Raw genomic sequence first — 6000 nt, forward strand, 5'->3', positions numbered from 1 at the left:
GAGTTTAACATCTTTTAGGAACCGACCGGTTTAACTTTTAGACGGTCCTTGGGGGGAGAAACTAGGTTTCTGGAGCACTGATCAAGACAAGCGAGGTAGCGCTTGAAAGGGAACAACGTCCCCTTCCCACCTTTATTTCTCTCAAGTGGATTTCTGCTTGGGAATCACCTCAGGGCTGGGATAACCAAGTAGGGATCCACCCACTAAACACAAGGCTACAGTTGTTTATTTAAGGGTGTGGGGAAGAGGCATATTGGCATGGACCAATACTATGAAAATGGTTTATAAATACTCCCAGGTTTGATCCGTTCCTATTGCAGTCAGTAAGCCCAGCCACACAAGTACCATGCCTTTTTTATTAGTGGGATTGTTGAACCCTTGGTGGTAGGAATTCTGCGGATCTCTCTGGAAATTCCCCCTCAAAGAAATGTGAGGAAAATGTGTGATTTTTGCCAAACTTTGAGGCTGTTAGACCATTCTGGATAAGAAAACATAGTGAGTTCCATGCAAGTAAAACCACCCAAGACTGTGTCTAGTTTACAGAAATGTCTAAGTTTAATAGGTTTCCAAAGGTGTCAGCTGTTACCCACATCACTAAAATGCATAAGCTTTGATTGTGAACATTTGATGTTTCTACACTGCATTTTGGGGGCTCTCCTGTTAAAGGGGCTAGGCACATCCAAATAAGGAGAGAGCCAGTTTAGTTAGGAGATGTTTGGGAATATAGAACATAAGAGCATTTGTTATTGTGAATTGAATTCCTCTCCATGGTTGTGTGACAAATGTAAGGCAGTGTCCAAGAAAGAACGCATTTTGCAAAATGCGTGATAAAACACGTTATAGTATGTGTAACCCTAGAGTTGTACAAATCACCATCATTCCTAAATCAGTATTTAAGGCACAATAAAAAAATTTATCTTTTTTTCCACACCCCCTTTTACACTTTACCATATGAGTTGAGACACAGTCAGTTGTTGGCTCTGGGTATATTACTTTTGTATATCGGCCTTTGGGCCAAAAAAATACAGATTAAAACTTCACCTAGTTGTATATTTATAATCATTTTTTTTCTTCAATGATCTGTTTCTTTGGGAAACCAAGAGCGATCTATACAAATGATCTATTGTTTACATTGGTATTGTGTCTATTTTTCAGAAATGTACAGCTTTTAAGTTTTGCCCTTGGGTTTCACATCTGTTTCCGCCTCAAGGTACAAGTAGGTTGAAACCACAAAAAATAGGAAAAATTAACGACCACTCAGAATAATGCAAAAAATGCTGTCTTTTTTTTTTAACAAACCTGCCTCTTTCTGGAAGCTGGGAATATGGTGATGCTGGGACAGTAAGCCTAGACAACGCCCTGTGATCTAATTTTACACTAAGGCAATTAAATAGAATTTAGGGAGGACGGCCGGATGGGGGACGCCACGTGTTCCTTGGTTGTCGACCTGCGAAGCGACAGAGAAAACTTCTGTAATTTAAACTCTCTTTTTAAGTCCAGCTAACTATCTAAGCCTACAGTAATTCTCTCTTTGTTGAACTCTAAGAGAGCCTACCTGCGACTTTTAGAAGCTAGGCGTGGCGTCCGTGTTGTCATTGTGAAGAGTCTTGTATTTGGCGTTGATAGTCTTCGGGAGTTTAAGGTGTCATTTGGTAGTAGCTGTGCTCCTAAGTAAATAATCAAATGTAAGAATAAGTTACTGATTCTTTTTCTATGTCAAGATGCACCACATGATATGACAACCAGTACCTTGTATCACTTACTCAGTAAACTCTCTCGACTCTTTCAAGGTCTTCACAACCTGTATATGAAAATAACTAAACAAAAGAAACAACTATCTAAACATAACATTTAAATGTGCTTTCTCAAGGTTTTCTTTGATTAAGTCTCAAAGTCTTCTTGTTTCTTTTTTAAGGAAATCAAAAAATGTCAATGATCGTCTTTGCCAGGAATCTACCAAGATTCTTCGAATTGTTCAGGTAAGTTCTGTTTTCTCTATAACTTGTTGCTTGCTTGCATTGGGCGCCTTTTGACAAAGTAAAAAAAAAGTTCACTTAGCTTTAAAGATTCTTTCCTTTTCTTGCAGCAAGGAGATGAAGGTTTCTCAAATTCGGAATGACTGTGGGGCGTTGCCAGATCGTCGAAGTCTGTGGAGGCTGCTGAGGTGAGTCTTCTTGGCAGGCGGAGGAAGGCAAAGCGTCAGGAAGCGTCGGGTGTGGCTATTTATACTCGAGCCACACCCGAACGTACGATGAGACGCATCGCGCACCTTTTCTCTGCGTGCGTTTCCCGATTGTTCTTTTTCAGCCGGTCTACTCGCAACGGAGCCTCCCCACTGCCGATCCTCAACCAAGAGTCAATACGCATGCTATAATTATTACACATGAACATGAACTGTAGTTTACATTGATACATCATCAAGCATACAGTACGGTGAAAAAGGTTACTTTAATAAATCAAACATATACTACTATGGCGTGCAGGGTGCACGGGACAGGGGTGGGTTTTCTGAAGTGTTTAACCTCCTCTTGGCGCTATGGGCGCTACGAAGTCAAGACAGTGGGCACTTCGGGGACGGGGTCATGACAAGTGCATTGCAGGGGCTCGAGTTATAGTTAGCTCAGCTAATTATAACAGCCGAATTTCTCTAGTTTTGTATGAGTGAAATGTCAGCCTAACTATAACGTCCCTGAAACCTGTGGTTTTTTCAGTGAATTTCTAAGGTTTTAAAAAAAAAATCCTAATTATAACATCCCTGAAAACCTCTGTTTTTTCAGTGAACTTCTAAGGTTTTATATATGCTAATTCCTAACTATAACGTCCCTGAAACCTGTGGTTTTTTTGAGTGAATTACTAGGTTTTTTTTACATGCTGATACTAACTATAAAGTCCCTGAAACCTCTGTTATTTTTTGTGAATTTCTAAGGTTTTTAAAGGCTAATTTATAACTGCACTTACATAGGAAGGATATGTGCAGAAAGAGGAAGAAGGGCGCAGAAAGAAGCAATAAAAATGCAGAAAGAGGAATAAATGTGCAGAAAGAAGCAAGAGAAATGCAGAAAGAGGCAACAGAAGTCCAGAAAGAGGAAGAAATGTGCAGAAAGAACCAACAGAGGTGCAGAAACAGGCCTCCTTTGACTGTACCTTACAACAGACTAATAAAAAGTAGCCTAATCACTAATCCTTCTCCCAAGTTGTCTTAAACCTCACTTTTCTCTTGAAGGTTCACTATTAATTGTTTGCTCAGAATGTTAGGCCTACCAAATATGAAACAGCAACCCTAGGCATATCACTGATGTAAGTTTGACCAAGTTTGTGAAGATATAAATGCGTGTCTCTGCTTCCTCCTACCTAGTGACATGTTACATAAAAATAAACATAAAAATACTTGAATACCTGTGTTTCAAACAGCATACTATGTAAATTTGTGTACAAAAATGTGTATACATTTCTTTCTGTTCATAATACACAGCACATGGGCATTCAATAGTATATTTGAGGAGCTCTTGCCTGTGCAACCGAATGACAGAGCAGCACTGAGAAGATTTGACCACCTATAGGAGAAGTTAGCCACTTTTTAAGCTACCATCTTCAGATGTAGAACACAACTAAGAGTACATGTAGACATATATTCCTGTGTCACGAGAGCACACAGATTTTTAAACTTGACAGCTTGCACTTCCCATTTGAGAACAGAAAGAGGCAAGAGAAGTTTGAGAAGCAAGAAAATTGCAGAAACAGCCAAAAGAGGTGCAGAAATAAGCAAGAGCAGTGCAGAAAGAACCAACAGAGGGTGCAGAAGGAGGCAAGAGGGGTGCAGAAAGAGACAAGAGGGGTACACACATTTTCAAGAGAGGCCCAGAAAGAAGCAAGAGCAGTGGAGAAAAAACCAACAGAGGTGCAGAAACAGACAAGAGGGGTGCAGAAAAAGGCAAGAGGGGTGCAGAAAAAGGCAAGGGAAGTACAGAAAGGCGTTCAAAAGGGGGCCAAGGGTCCTGCAGCGCGGGACGCCTGTCAATTGCTGCTATTTTGCCCACATCATCACCTGCTGAGGAGTTGGAGAACCGGAGAACTGGGGACACTGTTTGCTGATGGGTCACATCGCTGCTAACGACCCCGGTACTACATCCCCCATCATCCCTAGCGGCGCACATGCCTCGCACCGCCTTGCACACGCCAGGAGGCGTTCAAAAGCGGGTCAGGGCTCCCGCCGCGCGGGACGCGCGCGAGTGTGCCCGGGCCAAGGGCAGGCTCATCTGAGCCCATCTGAGACAGGAGGAGGCAGGGCTGGGCCACCCCTCTTACTCGTATAAGGCAAATCGGACATCTGCTGCTATACAAGGTTATTATAAACGTTTGTTGTATATCGTGTTATTACATTTGACCGCCTAGAACTTTGTGCTACATATTGTTTCAGGCACAGGCTATGATGAGCAGGCGCAAGGTCACAGGCGTGCGGGCAGGGGGTGGGGTTGTGGGTACATTGGATGTGTTTTTGACAAGGGCAGAGTAGGTTCTGACACATGAAATCCAGCTCACTGACTCTCCTTGGACACATACTCAGGCAAAAAAGTCCTCGCTGGGAGGCTTATTTATGGCCAAATCTCCGATGGGCTTACAGCAAACTCTGGAGATTTAAGCTCTGATATTCCAGTCATAAGTTTTGATGGGAAGACAGTTAATCATTCCATTTCTATATCGGAGGTGGTGACTGTGGACCATGTAAGCAACCGGAACCTACCCCAAAAACCGGTAAGGAGTCAAGTCCAGGATTTGTTAGTTAATTTTACTTCGGAGATAATAGAGCTGATCTCCCGTTCCATCCTTAGCCCAACCTATAACTACGACTTGTACAGTCCAAGGTGACCCCGTTACCAGATCCAAAAGAGCTGTAAGGGAATGTACGGTATGCTCTTCTAAATCTTTGGTGGAAGTTAATGGTGAGCCGCCCGCGAAACGCACACGGGGAAGTGCGGCTCAGAGGCATTAGCAAAAATCCAAACCTATGCACCAAAAGACAGGGCTATATGAGAATCAGATCTCAGAAGCCGATGGTCGTATGTACTAAATAGAAGGGGGACCCACAGTTAATTAACGGCAGGTAAATGGGGAGAATACAAAATACAAAGAGGAAAGGATACCTGACAAACAGATTCAATATAGGCCTCACATAGAGGTACTTTGATAAATTTAGAACCCCCCGAACCTCAATTAATCAAATCAAAACATGATATCAAATATATAAAGATTTTATTCCATATCAAAAGCTTTTTTCAATACATAAATATCAAACCACATGGGGCTTTTAAAAAAAAAAACAGATCATTCACAAATACAGCCCCACATACCAAGATCATAAAAAAACTCTCATACCATCATACATACCAACATTACATACACTTCATACCACAACCAGGCAACAAATACACAAGTACATAACACCCATGGACTGATCTATTAATAATAGATGGAAAACAGTCATCTGGGAGATGGAAAAGAGATCAGTCAATTTATCCCCGGATGAGAAAACGCCAACGCGCGTTTCGGTGTTGGGCCCCGGACGGGGCTACACCTTCATCAGGGCGGAGATGTACAATTCACAGTGGGACAGACTATATGTAGAAAAAATATATACAGTTCAGAAACAATCAACAATAAATGATCAATTAAATTGAGAAACATAGCTGTTCAGAGGGTGAAAGAACGAAAGTTGTCTAATATTTAAACAGTAGTAGAGGACTGGAACAGCCTGAAATTTTATATACTAAGGCAACCAAAGTAGGTTTACATCAAGTGAAATAAAGATGCACATTAAGCCAAGAATAAAGGGAAAGAAGGGAAACAAATAAATACAGATTTTCAGAAATTACACGTGTGAAGTGAGAACAATAGTGAGTTGGGACTTGAATGAAAGAGGAGAGGAAAGTTTAAGGCTAGGAATAGAAAAACTCATAGGGTACCCAAGACAATTGTGAGGTGGTGAAGGACAAAAATAGTGTG

General features: G+C 41.6%; 1 protein-coding gene across 1 annotated transcript in view; it reads right to left on the minus strand.

Moving 5' to 3' along the window:
• The window catches only part of OSGEPL1 (O-sialoglycoprotein endopeptidase like 1), a 277221-nt gene extending 275590 nt beyond the window's left edge, over window positions 1-1631 (minus strand). The window contains exon 1 of the mRNA XM_086955363.1: window positions 1556-1631. The gene's annotated coding sequence lies outside the window, so the exon portion shown is untranslated. The remainder of the gene's footprint in view (window positions 1-1555) is intronic.
• Window positions 1632-6000: the final 4369 nt, after the last annotated feature.

This window comes from Lissotriton vulgaris, chromosome 2_1, assembly GCF_964263255.1.
Source record: "Lissotriton vulgaris chromosome 2_1, aLisVul1.2, whole genome shotgun sequence".
NCBI lineage: Eukaryota > Metazoa > Chordata > Amphibia > Caudata > Salamandridae > Lissotriton > Lissotriton vulgaris.